Consider the following 19305-nt stretch of genomic DNA (forward strand, 5'->3'; position numbering starts at 1 on the left):
AACCGTAACAAAGGGTAGGGGTCAGAGGAGCTCAGGGCATCCCCAGCTTGGCCCGGTGAGGCCAGGCTGGGTAAACCCAGGCCCAGGGATGGAATTTTGCACTGGCAACAGAAGGCCCTGAGCTATATGGGATTTTGAATTGATAGGCATGGAGGTTGTTGGGCCAGGAAGGGCCCCAGCTATGTTGGCCTAGGCTCTGAGCTTCTGTTTGCTGGATGGGAGGGGAATTAGATTACCTCTAGGAGGGCCCAATTTTGTTTTCTATTTTTTTTGGCTATTTAATTTTTTTTGATTCAGTAAATCAACTGAATGGAAAAAAGAAACATTTAAACTGAAAAAAAAAATACTACCATCCTCCATCTTCCAAAAATGAAAAAATGAGCCAACGTGAAAATTTCACAGCTGCTCATCCCTAGTTGGTAATCCTGTCATATTGCCTTTGAACAGCTAATCTCCAGACACTGATCTTTTATAGAAGAGACCAGATTGTCTGCTTTATCATAGTCAGCTTTAAAGCCTTATTTATTTGTTTCACTCAAAAGATATACATTTATTAAAGCAAGAAATATTAATAAAAAAAATTAAGCCTGGGAAAGGAATGAGACCTACTATCTCCTGATGGAGCAATGCAAGCTATGCAGCCATGCTGGTTATGTTTTCTAGAACATCCAATCAGACTTGTCACCGATTGTCTCAAGAGGCCTCAGCTGAAAAACTTCTCAAGAACAAAAATCAGAGTTGATGATACAGTCCTTGCTGAACTGATTAAGGAAATCAAGATGCTGTGTAAAGTATTGATATAGGGAAGGCTATAATTGACTTGAAAGAAAAAGTGAAAAGATTTAAGGAAAAAGATCTCATAACAAGATCCACATCAGATCTCCACAGTTGCTTTCTAAATGAATAAATAATTTGTAAAAGATAAGTAAGGTGACTTGGAGAATCATCAAATGAGAAATAATAATAGGATCTTTACCTATTTACCTCTTTTAGAGTGAAGAAAATTCTTGAGTATTTGTTAGGATTTAATATCTATTTTTTATTTTATTTTATGTCATATTATAGTGATAATGTATGTAGCTTTGTCATGTTTTAATTTTTTGTTTGTATTCTAATTATGTATGTGATTTTTATTGTTCACCTCTTTGATTTCTTTCTATTAGAATGGCAAACAAATAATTAAACTAAGATAAAAGTGAACATAGTGTTAATTCTGAACAATCTGTTCAAATTATGTGCGCCTGATTATGGCATTCATCCGGTCCTACTTGATAAAGCTCACAGTTGGAATGTGGGCTCTAGGTGCATGCCCAGATAATTGTAGCTTGCTGTCACTATTTGTGTGATAAGCAGACTCTTCTCAATTTATTTATTAATTTTAAAACTCATATTCTGCATGTATTCAACAGTGTTATCCAATGCAGTTTACAGTGAGTTACATCCATAAGGTAGTAAAACCCATATACATAATTTACATCAAAAGAGTGAAATTGCTTATCAGACGAACATAAAAAGGGTTAAATCCTGCTCTGTGGAGCATAACAGCTGAGATCCAGGTGGGGATAACCAGACAAGGCCTAGGTCTCCAGGAGGAAGGCAGCTCCTGGCCTGACATGAATTTGAACTGTGAGTACTGAGGGAAGTAGAACTGAACTGTAAGTAAAGAGAGTACACTGTTCTGAAGGGAAGACAGTCTACTGTTGTGAATGTGTGAAGCTATAATAAAGATATAGGGGCCGATTTTAAATCCTATGCGCGAGGGGTACATTTGTGCACACTACCCGGCACAACACAAATGTATACACGATTTTATAACATGCGCGCGCGGTAGTGCGGCGCATGTTATAAAATCTGGAGTCGGCACATGTAAGGGGTTGCACACTTGTGCACCTTGCGCGCGCTGAGCCCAATGCGAGCCCCGAAGGCTTTCCCCGTTCCCTCCAAGGCCGCTCCGAAATCTGAGCGTCCTTGGGGGGAACTTTTTTTTAGCTCCCCCCCACCTTTACCTCCCTTCCCTTATCTAACCCACCCCCCAGCCCTACCTATATCCCCCCTACCTTATTTCGCCGAGTACGCCAGCCTCTGGCCGCTGTGCCGGAGGACTCGGGACCTCCCCCTGACATGCCAACCCGCCCCCGGCCCCGCCCCCGGCCCGCCCATTTTTGAAAGCCCCGGGACATACGCTCATCCCGGGGCATGTGCGTGCCACCGAGCCTATGTAAAATAGGCTCGGCACACGCAGGGGTAGCCTATGCAAAATAGGCTGTGCGCGCTGAGCCTATTTTATGCAAAATAAGCTTGGCGCGCACAGGGGTAGATTTTCGGGGGTTATGCACTTAGGGGTAGATTTTATAAATTTATGCGCGCGCGAACAAAAGTACACTGGATTTTATAAGATACGCGCGTAGCCGCACATATCTTATAAAATCCGGGGTCGGAATGGCCTCGGAGGGAAACTTTCCTTCCGCCTCCCCTCACCTTCCCCTTCCTTCCCCTACCTAAACCCACCCCCCCCCAGCCCTATCTAACCCCCCCCCACCTTTGTTGGCAGATTTACGCCTGCCGAAAGCAGGCGTAATCTGCGCATGCCAGCAGGCTGCTGGCGTGCCATCACCCGACCTGGGGGCTGGTCCGGAGGCCTCGACCACGCCCCCGGCTGGCACCATGCCCCCAGACCCGCCCTGAACTGCCCCCTGACCCCGGACACGCCCCCAGACACACCCCCTCCTGCCCCTTTTACGAAGCCCTGGGACTTATGCGCATCCCGGGGCTATGCGCGTGCTGGCGGCCTATGCAAAATAGGCGTGCTGGCGCGCAAGTGCCCTGCGCGCATAAATCCAGCCGGATTTACGCGCGCAGGGCTTTTAAAATCCGGCCCATATATTACACGCGTAACCCTTTGAAAATCTATCCCATACTGTTTTAAGCAAGGATGAAATCAGACTAGTTTGTCTCCAGGCATGTGGAAATCACAACTCGCTCCTAGAAATGGTGACATGCATGGGATATTTTTCTAAAGCTTTGCACAGAAAAATGCTCCCCAGCTTGGAGTACAGAGGGTTGTGAAGAGGACCTGTGGTTCTAAAAGTAGTACACTATCACGCTAAGCGTTTTTGATGAGAAAATGGAGTGAATTTGAACAACACGCTAGAAGATGAGGCTTAGCATGATAGTTGATGGTATACTAGTGAAAGTGTTCAAAGGTCTTGTGAAGTGAGCGGTGTTACAAAGGATTTGAAGACATTTAAATCGATGGTTTGCAGAGTGAGCGGTATGGAAAAACAAGAAGCGGATGTGATATAGTAAAAGTAACTGTAAGGCTGTACATATTGTTTGGAAGAATTTGGAAACAGTATACTAAAAGGGGTGAACAGAGAAACATATGAGATAGCACATTAAATTAATACCTATAAGCACAACAGAGAGGTTCCCGGTTTTTCAAGTGAAAGAGAAATGAGTTGACAATGATCCCCTGAGGAAACCACCTCGGCGAAACGAGAGCTTCTCGTCGGGAGCTTTAAATAGAAAAAATAAGGAAGGGAGCATAAAGTATGAAAAGAAGAAACTAAATAAGGAAGCTTTAAGATATTTGTCGGTAAAAGAAAGAGATAAAGTGAAATGTATAGTATTTGTGCTATCTGGTTGTTATAAATATTGTTTGAATAACATATTATATGTGAATGTATTTTAATATGTTAGCAATAGGTATTTTGTTGTATTAGAAATAGGTGCAATATTATTGGTGCAATATTTTCTAGTGTGTGTGAATGTGGTATGAGTGATGAGTGTTGGTGTAATTTTAAAATGGTTATGGTCTTAAATTATAAAATTGTATTAAATTAAATGATAAATAAAGATGTGTTGAAATATATACAGGTATATCAACATAAAACTTGAACATTTCAAGTGGAGAAACATTTTTTATAACAGTAAAATTTTACGAAGTGCAGGTTGTTAGCTCTAATATTGTTCTCCAATTTTTCCAGCCTTTTATTCACATCATTTTCACTTTGAATTAAAGTTGAATGAACTTTCTCCATTTCACACATCCGGTTCTCCATTTTATCCAGGTTTTGTTTCTGCATTGCTATTTCATCTGTGTTTTGGTTAATTTGATATTTTACATCCATAACTTCATTGGTGAGTCCCAATATAGCTTTTTCAAGTGATTGAAGCACTCCCCATATGGTCATTAAAGATATTTCTTCTATAGGTTGTATAAACTTTAATAGTTTTGGTTCTTCCCAAACTCGAACTTCCCCTCCTCCACCCGGTGCAGTGCATGCGTTCTCCTCCAAGTTGGCAGGACCCAGCCCAAGAGCGAGGCTCTGTCCCTCACCACCTACTACTCCATAGGACATTACCTTCCTCTGAGGCTCCAAAGTATTTAGTCCTTCAGATGTTTCCAATTTCCCCATCGCCATTTTCCCGATACCGATTCCCTCGGTCGGTTCAGCAGCCTCGTTCTTTCTCATCTCCTCCGCTTGCATTGGGGGCACTGACCTCACTGGTGATCCAGGACTCAACGATGTTTCGGTCAGGGAGAGCACGTCCCGCTCCACAGACTGCTCTCCAGCGACCAGGTCTCCCGGCATCAGCGGCGGTATTACAGGAAAGAAACTACCAATGCGGGGTTGTGATGTTTGAAGAGGTGTAGATGTAGTTTCTGCACCTCTAACCCGTGCTTTCCTCTTGGTATGAGGCATAGTGGAAATGTTAAAAGTCAGAAATAACGGGAGCTTCTTTCCAGCACGTCTGATCAGGATGCCATCTTGGAAGCTTTCCCGGGAAATTATTTTTATAATGTAATATAAAAGATGCCAATGGTTATCAACATTTTTTAATTCCTGCCACAGGAAAATGTGTGGCTATGCCTTAGATCTTAGAACATAAGGATCATCATATTGGGTTAGACTGAGGGATAATCAGGCACAGGGCCAGTATCCTTTTTCCAACAATGGCCAATCCAGGTCACAAGTACCTGACATGATCCCAAATAGTAGATCAATTCCCATGTTGCTAACGCCCAGGGATAAATAGTGGTTTTTTCCTAAGTTTATTTGGTTAATCATAGTTTATGGACTTCTCCATCATGAAATTGTCCAAACTTTTGTTAAACTAATTGCCTTTAACACATCCTCTGGCAATTCTAGAGCTTAATTATGCATTGAGTGAAAAAGAATTTTCTCCAATTTGTTTTGAATATGCTGTTTACTAACTTCATTGAGTGTCCCCTAGTCTTTGTATTTTTTGAAAGAGTAAATAAGCAATTCACATTTACTCCTTCTATTCCACTCATGATTTTATAGACTTCTATCATATCACCCCTCAGCAGTCTCTTACTTCAAGCTGAAAAGTCATAACGTTTTTAGTCTGTTCTCATAGGGGAGCCATTCCATCCCTTTATCATTTTACTTGCTCCTTTTCTGTACTTTTTCCAGTTCACCTATATCTTTTTTTTAAATATGGCTACCAAAATTGCACACAGTAGGTGTGGTCTCACTATGGAGTGAATCAGAAGTATTATGATATTCTCTATTTTATTCTCTATTCCTTTCATAATAGTTCTTGTCTGTTTGCTTTTTTGACCACTGCCACACATTGAGCTGAAGATTTCAAAGTGTTGTCCTTGAATACATCCAGATCTTTTTTTCTGGGTGATAACTCCTCATATGGAGCCTAACATCACATTACTACAGTGCGGGTTACATTTCCCTGTGTACAGCACTTTGCACTTGTCCACATTAAATTTAATCTGTCATTTGGATGCCCAGACTTTTCTGAAATTTATCACAATTTGCTTGTGATTTAACAACTCAGAATAATTTTTTGCCATCTGTAAATATGACCACCTCACTTGTTGTTCCCTGTTCCAGATCATTTATAAATATATTAAAAAACAATATCCCAATACAGATCTCTGAGCCACTCCATTCTTTACCTGCCTGCACTGAGAAAACTGACCATTTAGTCCTATTCTGTTTCCTATCTTTTAACCAGTTTGCAATCACATAATGGCATTGCTTCCTATCCCATGATTTTTCAATTTCCTTAAGAGTCTGTCATGGGGGACTTTGTCAAATACCTTCTGAAAATCCTAATATACTATATTCACCTTCTTACCATTATGTATTTACTTATTTGATTTTTATTCTGCTTTTTGGCTCTTCAAAGAGGATTACATTCAAGTACTGCAGAGGGCTCACAATCTAAGTTCTAGGTTCATCAAAATGCGATAATTATTGCATGGATAATGCCCACGAAAAGGAAAAGAGGCATGTCTAAGATAATTCAAGAGTTACCACACCGTGAGTTATATTAGCACTTTGCATTTATTTATTTAACATTTTTATATACCGGGATTCATGTAAAATTTACATATCATCTTGGTTTACATTGTAACTCAGAGAAACAGGCATGTAAGAATGCAATTACATAGAACAGGGCATAAAACTTGGATTATAGATACATGGAAAGGGATCTATAATTGTTATAAGGGATATATATATTATAAGGGATAATAGATACATAGAAAAGGGCATAAAAATTGGATTATCAAGTACTGCATAGGTACTTTATCACACAGTGCATTAAAGTCATCGCATCCTGCAATATTTATACTTCACAAGTTGCAAAGTCCCCAGACGCAGACAGGCATTTGTCATTTTAGAGAAATGCAGTATTAAGACTGTACCATCCTTCTCATTGTCTGAGATGGCAGATGAAATTTAATGTGGATAAGTGCAAGGTGATGCATATAGGGAAAAATAACCCATGCTATAATTACACAATGTTGGGTTCCATATTAGGTGCTACAACCCAAGAAAGAGATCTAGGCGTCATAGTGGATAACACATTGAAATTGTCGGTTCTGTGTGCTGCGGCAGTCAAAAAAGCAAACAGAATGTTGGGAATTAATAGAAAGGGAATGGTGAATAAAACGGAAAATGTCATAATGCCTCTGTATCGCTCCATGGTGAGACCGCACCTTGAATACTGTGTACAATTCTGGTTGCCGCATCTCAAAAAAGATATAATTGCGATGGAGAAGGTACAGAGAAGGGCTACCAAAATGATAAGGGGAATGGAACAGCTCCCCTATGAGGAAAGACTAAAGAGGTTAGGACTTTTCAGCTTGGAGAAGAGACAACTGAGGGGGGATATGATAGAGGTGTTTAAAATCATGAGAGGTCTAGAATGGGTAGATGTGAATCGGTTATTTACTCTTTCGAATAGTAGAAAGACTAGGGGGCACTCCATGAAGTTACCATGGGGCACATTTAAAACTAATCGGAGAAAGTTCTTTTTTTACTCAACGCACAATTAAACTCTGGAATTTGTTGCCAGAGGATGTGGTTAGTGCAGTTAGTATAGCTGTGTTTAAAAAAGGATTGGATAAGTTCTTGGAGGAGAAGTCCATTACCTGCTAATAAGTTCACTTAGAGAATAGCCACTGCCATTAGCAGTGGTAACATGGAATAGACTTAGTTTTTGGGTACTTGCCAGGTTCTTATGGCCTGGATTGGCCACTGTTGGAAACAGGATGCTGGGCTTGATGGACCCTTGGTCTGACCCAGTATGGCATTTTCTTATGTTCTTATGTTCTTATGAGATCTTCGTCTCAACATCTTTTGACTGTACCTTCTCCGAAAAATATCCGACTTAGGCCTGGATTTATCAAAATGCACTAAATATCGCGTGTGATAGGGATGTGCATTTGTTTGCGACGAAATAGGAAATATAGACGATATTTCCTATTTTGTCACGTTTCGGGGGGTCACCGAAATGATAGGAAAACCAACAAAATTTCATGTGGTTTTCTTATCGTTTTTTTTGGGGGGGGAGAAAGGGCACATAAAAAAAACAACCCAAACCCACCCTAACTCTTCAAATTTCATTACTTGCAACCCCACACCCTCCTAACCCCCCAAGACTTGCCTGATCCCCCCCCCCCCCCCCAAGACTTACTGAAAGTTCCTGGTGGTTCAGCAGGGTCCCAGGAGCGATCTTCCCCTCTCCAGCCGTTGGCTGCCACTAATCAAAATGGCTCCGATGGACCTATGCCTTTACCATGTGACAGGGGCTATCAGTGCCATTGGCCATCAGTGCCATTGGCCATTTTTTAAGATGGCGTTAGCCGTCCATTACTCCTACCATGTGACAGAGACCGGCCAATGTTTACTGGCAGCTGATGGCCTGATAGCGGGAGATCGCTCTCAGGACCCCCACTGGACCACCAGGGACTTTAGGCAAGTTTTTTTTTTTTGGGGGGTGGGGTCGGGAGGGTGAGGGATTGTAATTAATTAGATCTTAAGGGTTGGGGTGTTTTGTGGGTTTTTTCAGTTCGGGCCAAACCACGGGAAATGAAATTTCCTGCAGTGGGCCAATAACGAAGGCCAAACCAAAAGGTACAGCCAAATCACATCTCTAGCATGCGATATGAAAAGGGGCATGTTTTATGGTAATAGCGCACTTTGCAATAAACCGCCTATCTTAGCACTTCGCATGGGTATTACCGCAAACTGCGATAACTTTTTCACACTTTGCGGTAAGTATCACAATTGTTACAATTCCTACCTACAATCACGAGGGGAGAGAGAGACTAGCTATAAGGTTCTCATACTAAGTAGGTATTTATACCTCTATAGGAGGCCCACCTAGCTACTCGAAGTGAGGTTTAGGTATTAGTATAGGGGTTAGGGGCCACTTTGACATGCAGAGTGTGACATATGAACAGAACAGTACACTCTTGTGAAAATCTGATGACCTTCGGAGTGAGGAAACACACCCAAAGATGAGATTTATGCAATGTTCTCTCAACCTAGCTTGATGTTACCTAGGTAGAGAGTCCATCAAACTAGGTAAGTCCTGGGGCTTGCAAAAAGGGGTGGGGAGAGGGCAGGGAATGTTATAAAAAAATCGGGCATACATGTGTGCACACCGGGTAGCGCGCACACATGTATGCCCGCGCACAACCTTTTAAAATCTTCCCCTATGTTACACATGTTATAAAATCCGGGGTCAACGCTTGCAAGAGGGTGCACAATTGTGCACCTTGCAGGCGCCGAGCCCGCTCAGAGCCGCGCTGCCTTCTCTTGTTCCCTACCCCCTCCCCACCTTCCCTTCCCTTCCCCTACCAACCCCATCCTTTCCTCTCTACCTTTGAGGACTTCTTTTTTTTATTGCAAAACTTACTTCAGCCCTGTGTCTGGCGCCTCTGGCACCACCCCCGCACCACCCCCTTTTGCAAGCCCTGGGACTTACATGCGTCCCTGGGCTTTACGTGTGTCATCGGGTCTTTTTAAAATAGGCCCAGCACGCGTAACCTTTTTAAAATCTGACCCTTATTGTTTACTCAGGAATACTCTGGTGCATAGCTTGAGGAACATCAAATTAGCTAAGAAAGAAAAGTCCAGGGTTTAATTTAATTTAATTGAGTAATTTTTACTTTGATAAGTTTAATTATATTTAAATGTTATTATTTTAGTTATTATGAAATTTTTACTTTCATGTTTTTTTATTATAATTTTATGTTTTGTCTAATGAGTAAATTATGAATGCATTTATGTTAAACCACATAGAAATTCTGATATGTGGTATATACATTTTTTTAAATAAATAAAATAAAATAAAGGGAGAAAAGATTTGATGTGATTTGGAGGGAGAAAAAGTCAGACTAAGATGAGATTTGAGGTGATTTGGAGAGAGGAAAGTCAGACTAAGATGAGATTACTTCACTGTTCTCTTGCCCTAGCTTGATAGTGCCCTGGTAGAGAGTCCATCAAGCTAGGGTCAGAGAACATTGCAGAAATCTCATCTTTGTGTGACTTTTCTCACTCAAAATCATGTTAAATCTTCACCAAGTTCTACTGTGCTGTTTGTACATCTTACTCTGCATGTAAAACTGGCCCCAAAGCCCTAGACCACCACCAAAACTAGCTGGGCCTCCTATAGCAGTATAAATAATTGACTACTATGTGTGCCACTCCAGAGGTATGCTCTCTTTCTCTCTCTCTCTCTCTCTCTCCCCATACCTGAAATAGAATTTGAGATAAATATCTTACAGCTTAATACCAGGAAAAAAGGTGGTTATTTCCAGCAATAGTGTGCGTGTGATAATGCCCCTCATTTTCATTGATCCCTCCCAAACCCCTCCCTTTGAATAAATTTGCATTTGCGCCGGGATATTTCTCGCAGGCATTAGGGCCCTAATGTCCGCTGTAACACATTTTGATGAATGACCCTGTAAATTTTTACTTGAGATAACAAAGGGTAAAATGGCTTGCTCTAAGTCACAGGGAGAGGCAGGAGGATTTGAACCCTGGTTTCCCTCTTTCATATACACATGTTGCCTCTCACACACACACATGCTACCTCTCTCTGTGGTTTCCCTCCCTGTTCTACTCTAAGGGAACAACTATGGGATCGTGCTGTTATTATTTGTGATAATTGTGGGTGGATCCTTGGGCCGGTGGCAGATGACCACACCCCCAGGGGAAGATCCCGAGAGGGGCCACCAGTCAGGCTCAGAGTTGGGAGACACACACACACTAGATCTTTTATTAAACTGTATAGTGAACCACCAGAGGTGGCAGTAGTGAGCTGGAAGAGCCCGGCTGTGCTGTAGTCCCTCAGGCAATGGAACAGCGATCCCAGGATGGCTGAGCTGTAGAGAAACTGAATATAGTGAGTAGGCAGAGTATGCAGAGTTCAGGAACAGAACCTTGATAGTAACACTTACACAATAGTCTCTTGAAGTAGCCCAGAGGCAGGAATGGAGTAGGCCCTTGAGGAGCGAGTACCTGGTTCCAGGGAAAGCTCTGAGAGAGAGATGGTAACTCACTGGTGTTGTAGGTAGCGGTGACTTCTGGGCAGAAGTTGTATTCGGTAGCAGGTCCGGAAACGTGGGCCCTCGAGGAGCGAGTACCGGTTCCAGACTGTGACCTGAAAAGCAAAAGAGAGAGCGAGGCCCCCAAGGAGTGGGTACCCCTGGTAAAGTCCGAGGAGGCAGAGTAGCAAGGTATGCAGAGAGCGAACCCCATCTGCAGCGATACCTGGAGGAAGTCCTTGCTAACTTGAATAGCTAGCAAAAACGAAGACCTTAAGAATCCGGTGAGGATGACGTCATCTCAGAGGGACGCCCCTGAGGTTCGCACCACAGCTGGTACTTGAGTCGGGGCCGCGCCGCGCGCTCACCCTTAGGCTTCAGGAGAACGTGGCGGAAGGCAGCGTCTAGCCGGTCCGGGGACGCCAGAGGAGGTCGGCAAGATGACGCCACGGCAGCCGAACTTCCAGCAACCAAAGAGTGAGTTGCAAAAGAGGTAAGGTGGGTGGAGTGGAGATGTTGGGCAGCGACGGTCGCAACACCTGCAGGACTTGCAAACCCTCCTCTAGCTCAGGGATGCTATCTACAATGGTGTTGGGAGTAGTTAAGTTTCTCTTGTCGGCATTGTGAACAAGTCTTGGGAATCTTTGAAAGTTTAAATATAAGTCTGGCTCTTTTAAAGGAAATACCTCCAGGAAGATCATTTTGTTGAAGCTAGCCAGACCAGTCATGAACCAGCTTCAGAAAGTCCCAAAGTCTGGATAGTACTGTCCCAGTACAATGGGGTATGGAATCCAGGGGAGTTCTCCTACTTCTATTTTAACTTGTCCGATGGGGTCTTCAAAACCTGACTGGTTGAATATTGTTGCTGGTCTCCGTGAATACATGCAAGAGTCATTATGTTTCCTGAATCCACTAGGGCCTGGATAGGGAAGCTTTCCAGCTTCACAGTAACCACAAAAGTTGAAAACCCTGAGCGGGGAATGTCCATAAAAGAGCAAAAGTGAGGGGAGGTCAGGTTTATGTCCATGGATTCATCACTGACATGGTAACAGTCACAGGTGAAGTGGTTCCCCTCTCCACAGCTGAAGCAGGATTCGTGGGGCTTTGCTACTTCCGTGCACTTTCTCCTTCTATTTTCATGGCCTCCGAGGATGAGAGCAGGAGTTCAGCCTCTCCTTGGCCAATGGGTCATGTTAGGATCCTACTCCTCAGATCTCCTCTCATCCCTTTTTATCTGAAAATCTTCTCTGCCAAAGTTGGCCCATGTCTGTGTCAGCCAAATATCATTCTGCTAAGCAGACTACCTCTTTCACCACGATTTATTTTAGTTCTTCTGAATCATCACCATAAAATACCATTTCTGGTAGAGGTTTTTCCCCAAAACTATCTTCAGTAAACACCAAAAATTGTATTTAGGCTTTCTGCTATGGTCTTGTCTTTCCTAACTGCCCTTTTAACCCCTTGATTATCATTCAGTCCAAATTGCTCCCTCAGAGGCTTCCTGCTTCAAATATATTTTAAAGTTTTGATGAGTTTTAGCCTCTACAGCCATCTCCTTTTCAAAGTCTCCTTTTGGCTGTCTTATCAACGTTTTACATCTAGTTTGTCAATGCTTATGCTTTTTCCAATTTTTGAAAGAAGTTCTCTTGGCTAAAACAACATCTTTCACCTCGCCTTTTAAATATACCTTTTAACCATGCCCTTTAACCTTCTACTTCCTGTTGTCAGACCTTCTTGGGGGGAGGCGACAGGTGACACCACTGGAACAGAAACACCTAAATCTTTCACTGTGGGGACATATTTTTAAAAGCAACCCCACTTCTTAGGTGCATGAATTGCCAAAAGCCAGGCTAAAAAGGATTGCTGAGAACATGAAGTGTTCACAGTTCCAGAAGGCTACCCCAGCTCTCTAGTGTGAGTGAATGCACCCCTGCTGTTGCAAAATTCTTGGCTTGTTTCCTACTTTATCTAGCCTTGCTCTAGTTGTCTTGCCTTGTTTCTAGTCTGCAATCTCCCTTCTTCTAGCCTTGCCCTATGATTTAGCTAAGGTCCTTGCCTCATTTCCAGTCTGTCTTGCCTTGCATCAAGTTTGTCAAACTCCATGTTCTTGTCCCTGCCTAGCTTTTAGCCTGTCTTGCTTTCTATCTAGTTTTCAGAGTAGCAATTAGACCCTTAAGAAATAAAGTCTGGAGTATGATAGCAAGGCTGAGTTGCAGAAAGACCACCAAGGTGTAGCATAAGAGTTACAGCAGCAAGGAAAAGTGGCAGCAAGACTCCCAGTGAGTTCATAAGGGGTTTAGCAGCAAGGCAAAGTGGCAGGAAATTCTCCACGATGTATCATGAGGGCATGGCAGCTAGGCAGAGTGGCAGCAAGACCCCCAAGGTGTAGAGTCTAGGGTTTATGGCAGGCTGAGTGGTAGCAAGACCCCCAAGGTGTAGAGTCTAGGGTTTATGGCAGGCTGAGTGATAGCAAGACCCCCAAGGTGTAGAGTCTAGGGTTTATGGCAGGCTGAGTGGTAGCAAGACCCCCAAGGTGTAGAGTCTAGGGTTTATGGCAGGCTGAGTGGTAGCAAGACCCCCAAGGTGTAGAGTCTAGGGTTTATGGCAGGCTGAGTGGTAGCAAGACCCCCAAGGTGGTACATCAGAGGTATGGCAACAAGGCATAGTGTCAGTAAGACCCCCAAAGTATAGCATAAAATATATAGCAGTAAGGCAGCGTGGAAGCAAGATCCCCAAGGTGAAGTCTGGAATATGGTAGCAAGGTAGAGTGAAAGCAAGACCCCCATGGTATAATGTTAGGGACAGGGTAGCTTCACCTTTATTTGTCCTCTGTTCTGTCTTCTTTCCTACTTCTCCAACATTGGATCAGTCTTGGATGCCACCTCTATCAGGGATTTATTCTTTGCTATAGTTAATAGTCTCACTGCAGCACTTTTAAATGGGCCATAGATTTGAATGGGAAATATAAACAAATGAAACTAGAATGGTTTAAATCATTGGGCACCCTTCATTCATTTTGTGCATCCACAAATGAAATAAAAATGGTCTTACTTGTTGCATTTTACCCATTTGTTTCAAACAAATGCACACCTCTAGTGCCTACTGGAAGCACCCACAGGTTTTCAAAGCAGATGCATGTGCATACATTCACTTTTAATATTTGGGCTAAACTCTTCTGGGATTTTGTATCCATAAGACTTCATTCTTGCACAGGCTGTTGAAAATTGGCCTCCCTATTCACTTCCTGACAACTTCATAGCAAATTAACTGCTAGGTTTCATTTCTACTGTATGATTGTCTTGATTTGCAAAGGCAGAGGTTGATGATATTCTGTCTGGTTTTTTTAAATTTGCTGATTGGGAGCAAATGTCATGGAAGCAGCTGAAACTGACTCAGTTCTTGCAGAATGTGCTTTAAATATAAATTTATCTATTTCTGCTCTCCTCTTGAAATCTTTCATGCATTCACTGTGCATAACTTATTTTGTTTACTGCATAGTGTAGCTTCTAAACAACTTATTTAAAGTTTAGAAGGCTCTTCCCCTTGTGGTTTCAAAACTGTGCTGACTGATTAGTGATTCTAGTCAAATAAGTTTGAGTACCTTCATCAATGGTTTCAGGTTCAATTAAAAGTGCTCTAGATATTTATCCAGGGCTTACTCAGATTTTGAGCCAATTGGGAGCAATTCTTCAGGGTAGAATTCATACTTTTTTTCTCTGACTGTGCTGGGAAAAGAAAAGTCTGCAGGTACTTTTTACCAGCAGACTTGGTATTAATTTTTAAAACGGAAAAGTTCCTTTTGAAAATTGAATCTGGAAAAGTACCCACACAGTCTAGAACTTACTGTTGGTATAGGTACTTTATTCAGAAGAATTTAGGCACAGGGAGCCCAACTTTCAAAATTGTGCATGATTCACCATTTGCACAAAGTTAAGTTGACCAACAGAGATGTTAGGATATATTTTAAAACCTGCACAGCAGAACCATACAGGTTTTAAAATGCACATTATCTCCCTCACTAAAAGTACACACATAAAACTTTGTGCATACCTTTGCTTTTATGTATTTTCATTCCCAATTCCTTTAGGCACATCAGCAAAATGGCAGTACCTGCTTCAGCTTCACAGGTGGAGATAGAAGACTTTCCCTCCATACAGAGCATGAGGGTGAGCTCTTCCTCCCATGTGAGGTTAGGAGAGACCTGAGGGCGATGAAAGCAGCATGGAAATCTCTTTGGAGGGACTTACAATAGAGGACCCAACCACTGCCACAGGAAGAAGATGTAGAAGCTACTCTTTAGGGTAGGAAAATGTGGATGTTGCTGTAAAGTTAAGTGGGAAACTTGAAGGCTCTTCTACTCAACATGCTGTAGTATACAGAAGGGAGAAAAAAAGGTCACCTGGGTTAAAGAGCTTTCTTCCACATCGGTGTATGCCAACTGGCAGCTGGGCCAGATACACAGCTGGGCCAGATACTACTACAGAGGCAAGAAGGTGATTTAATGCAATCATCTCCTATTTCAGGCCAAAGGCAAAAGTGGGGGATGTATGCAAGTAGCTACCAAGGGAATAGCTTATCTCAAGAATGCAAAGTCTGTTTCCCAAAGCTGGGTCAAAGCACACAACATCCATACATGCCTAAAAGGAAAGTGCAACACCAAGTGCAGTGATGGCTATGGTGGCAACCAAGGGAAAGTGCAAGAATGTTTGATCGTTATACTGCATCTCTCATCTAATTCAAAATTTTCCTAGATATCTTTCTCCACAGAGTGAGGACCTCAAGAAGAAGGCCTGAGTGCTGAGACACATGGAGGAAGAATAACTAGTGAATGTATGTCCAGCTAGATGCAGCCAGAAGTAAGGACACCTAATTGATATGTGTCAGGTTTCATCTGTTGTGCTGGAGGTGGACCCTTGGCCTGGTGCAGGATTGGTACGGCCTTCTGAGGGTTCTCAGAGGGCGCCTGCCGCCAGGAGGTGAGGCACATGAGGAGACAGAGGCTAGCTGGAGCTTCACCAATAACAGTTCGGGAGATCCATGGGTTTGAGCCCTTGGATACCCGGACCACCTGGGCTTAGGTGAGCCTCTGAGGGTCTCCCGGAGAAGTAGCAGAGAGGTGTGCCCACCAAGAGCAAAGGTGCATAGCTAGTGGAAAACAGATAAGCTAGACCGGAACAAAGTGTACCAGAGACCACTTGAACGGAACAGAAACTGAAGGTCCTCCGGTCAGGATAGGCAGCGCCTAGTGGTCTGGCCTGTAGAAGGCCATGGGTAGCATCAGAACAGGCAGGCCTGGTGGTCACAGGAGAAGCAAAGAGAGTGTCCGAGTGGAGCGCTAGGGTCAAAGCCAGGGTATCTGTCCGAGGGTGGTCAGCCAAAGCAGAGGTCAGTTCCAGGTATCGGTCCAAGCGTGGTCAGAGGCAAGCAGAGGTCAGATCCAGGCAGTAGGGATGTGAATTGGGCTTCGGACGATTGAAAATATCGTCGATATTTTCAAAATCGTCAGAAATCGGGGGCTCCCCCAAAACGATAGGAAAACCCCACGATATTGATTGTGGGGGTTCTCTTATCATTTTGGGGGAGGGCGGGAAAGACGGCACACAAAAATAACCCCTAAACCCACCCCGACCCTTTAAAACTAACCCTTTAGCCTCCCCCACCCTTCCGATGCCCCCAAAAACTTTTTACAGGTACCTGGTGGTCCAGTGGGGGTCCCGGGAGCCATCTCCTGCTCCGGGCTATCCTCCCGCTCCCAGGCTTTCCCCTTTGTTCTAGTTTAAAAGCTGCTCTATCTCCTTTTTAAAGGTTAGAGCCAGCAGTCTGGTACCACCCTGGGTAAGGTGGAGCCCATCCCTTCGGAAGAGACTCCCCCTTCCCCAAAAGGTTCCCCAGTTCCTAACAAAACTGAATCCCTCTTCCTTGCACCATCGTCTCATCCACGCATTGATCCTAAGGTTTGCTCTTTTCATTTGATTTTCAATTATCTCTAGTTTATCCATATGTATTTTTTCTGATTTTTTAATGTAGCTTGAATTTTCTCAATGTTTTCTATTTTTCCCTCCATTACTTTCACCAATGTGTCCATTTACTCCATTTTTGACTCAAGAATTTGAGTTTTACTAATAGCCTCTTGTACCATCAGGCTCAAGGTATTAATAGATTTTTGCATAGTTATCAAGATATTCCAAATTTCTTCTAATATTATCTTTGATGGTGTAACGAGTGTGATAATACACAAAACTGTAATTTTATCATTCTCTGTTCCTACCTCCACTAGGCCTTCTCCATGTTGGTCCCAGCGTTGTTGTGCCTTCTCAACTTGTCTCCTGGAACCCAGTGCTTCCGGGTTCTCCGAAGATCCGGGCAACCCCTCGGTCTTCTCTGGACACCAAGATTCCATTGAACTTTCAAGTAAATTACTGTCCTCTCTCAATCCCATTGGTGGTTCAGGCGTTGGTGCGCCTGGGCTTAAAGATGTCTCATAGGTCAGGGGGTTCGGTAACTCCTCCTTACCAGTTACCCCAGTGGCCTCACCTCCAGGCTGTATCGGCGGCGCACTCATGAACAAAGCCTCTTTCCGCTGCTGTCTTAGTTCAGGAATTGGCATCGAAGTCACTTCTCTGATCCTGGCTTTCCTCTTGGTATGAGGCATATTTTGAAGTAATTTTAAGAAAAATGAAGGGGATGTACCAGAGAGTAATAACGATAGCCCAGAGCTGCTATGCTCGCATGCTCACTACATGACGGCCATCTTGGTCTCCGTGTTTACTTTTTATATTAATAGTTTGATGGTATATTGAAAACAAAATCACACCTTCTTTAAATCTTCAGAGTCATGGTTTTAATTGCATGCTTGTTGGCTTGCCATCTCTTCCTCTGCCCCCTTTCCGGGCCCACTTTTGGAACTTGCTTCATTTTCAGATTAGGAAAAGGTGAATGGTGCTGCCCCTCGTTGTACCCAGCACTGAACTTTTCCCACCTCCACAAGTGCCACTACATGAGATTCAATGGGAAGCCAGGAACCAAGTAACATCCAGCAGCTGAGAACTATAGTAAGCATTTGGTTCGTTCTTCTTGCCCAATTTCTCCTTAGCACATTACATCGCTGTCACAGTAAGGAAGCATCCATGGAGTAGGCTGCACTGGTCCATCAATTGGCCTCTGTTATTTATTTATTTATTTAAGGATTTTTATATACCGGGGTCCATAAGAAACATCACCTCGGTTTACATTCAAACATTAATTCAGCATAGAGCTTTACAATATAACATAATAACTGTATGAATATAAGACCAAGTATAACTTTGTAATAAAATAAAGAAAATCAATATAAGAGTGTCTGTAGAAATATTCTGAAAGGTATATAATAGAACTCCGTTTATTGATAGAAGGCTTTTTTGAATAGCCAGGTTTTTAGGTTTTGTTTAAATTTTTTGTGGCAAAGTTCCTGGCGTAATTCAGAGGGCATAGTATTCCATATTGTGGATCCAGCAATGATGAAAGAACGTTCTTTTGTAGTCGAAAGTTTGGTCAAATTAGGCACTGGGATCTTCAGTTTCACTAAATGTTGGAATCTAGTAGGTCGGATTGATGTTTTGAATTGTAATTCATCATTGAACCATTGCATTTCTCTGTTGTGAACGGCTTTATGTATAAGAGTCATGGATTTATATACTATCCTGGAAGCCACAGGTAGCCAGTGCAATGACTGAAGTGCTGGAGTGATGTGCTCATGGCGTCTCGTGTCAGTGATGATGCGGGCAGCTGCATTTTGTAACATTTGCAAAGGCTGGATTGTTGTTTTAGGTAGACCTAATAGCAATGCATTGCAGTAATCAATTTTTGATAGAATTGTTGCTTGCAAGACTGTACGGAAATCATAATGGTATAAAAGGGGTTTAATGCGTTTTAGTGTGTGTAGCTTAAAGAATCCATTTTTAATCGTATCAGCGATGAATTTTTTGAAAGTAAGATTGTTATCAATAATAACGCCAAGGCTACGTACTTGCTGAGACATTGTAGAGATGTGTTGTGAGAGGTTGGAGTTGTTCTGTATAGTATTATTTGGAGGTGATATAATCATAAGCTCAGTTTTATTGGTGTTGATAGCTAATTGGTTGTCCGTAAGAATTGATTTAATTTCTGATAATGCTGCATTCCAAAAGCTCAGGGCATTTGTAATTGAACTGGTAATAGGAATAATAATCTGTACATCATCCGCATATATAAAATATTGAAGACCCAGTTTAGAGAGTAGCTGGCATAGTGGTGTAAGGTAAACATTAAATAAAGTAGAGGAAAGAGAGGATCCTTGTGGGACTCCTTGAGAGAGATTTCTTGGTTTGGATTCACTTTGTCCACATTTAACACTGTAAGTTCTGTTGCTCAGAAAAGATTGGAACCATAGTAGTGCTGAGCCAGTAATGCCTATTTCAGAAAGGCGGTTTATAAGGGTGTTGTGATTTACTGTGTCGAAT

Source organism: Rhinatrema bivittatum, chromosome 3, assembly GCF_901001135.1.
Source record: "Rhinatrema bivittatum chromosome 3, aRhiBiv1.1, whole genome shotgun sequence".
NCBI classification, from domain to species: domain Eukaryota; kingdom Metazoa; phylum Chordata; class Amphibia; order Gymnophiona; family Rhinatrematidae; genus Rhinatrema; species Rhinatrema bivittatum.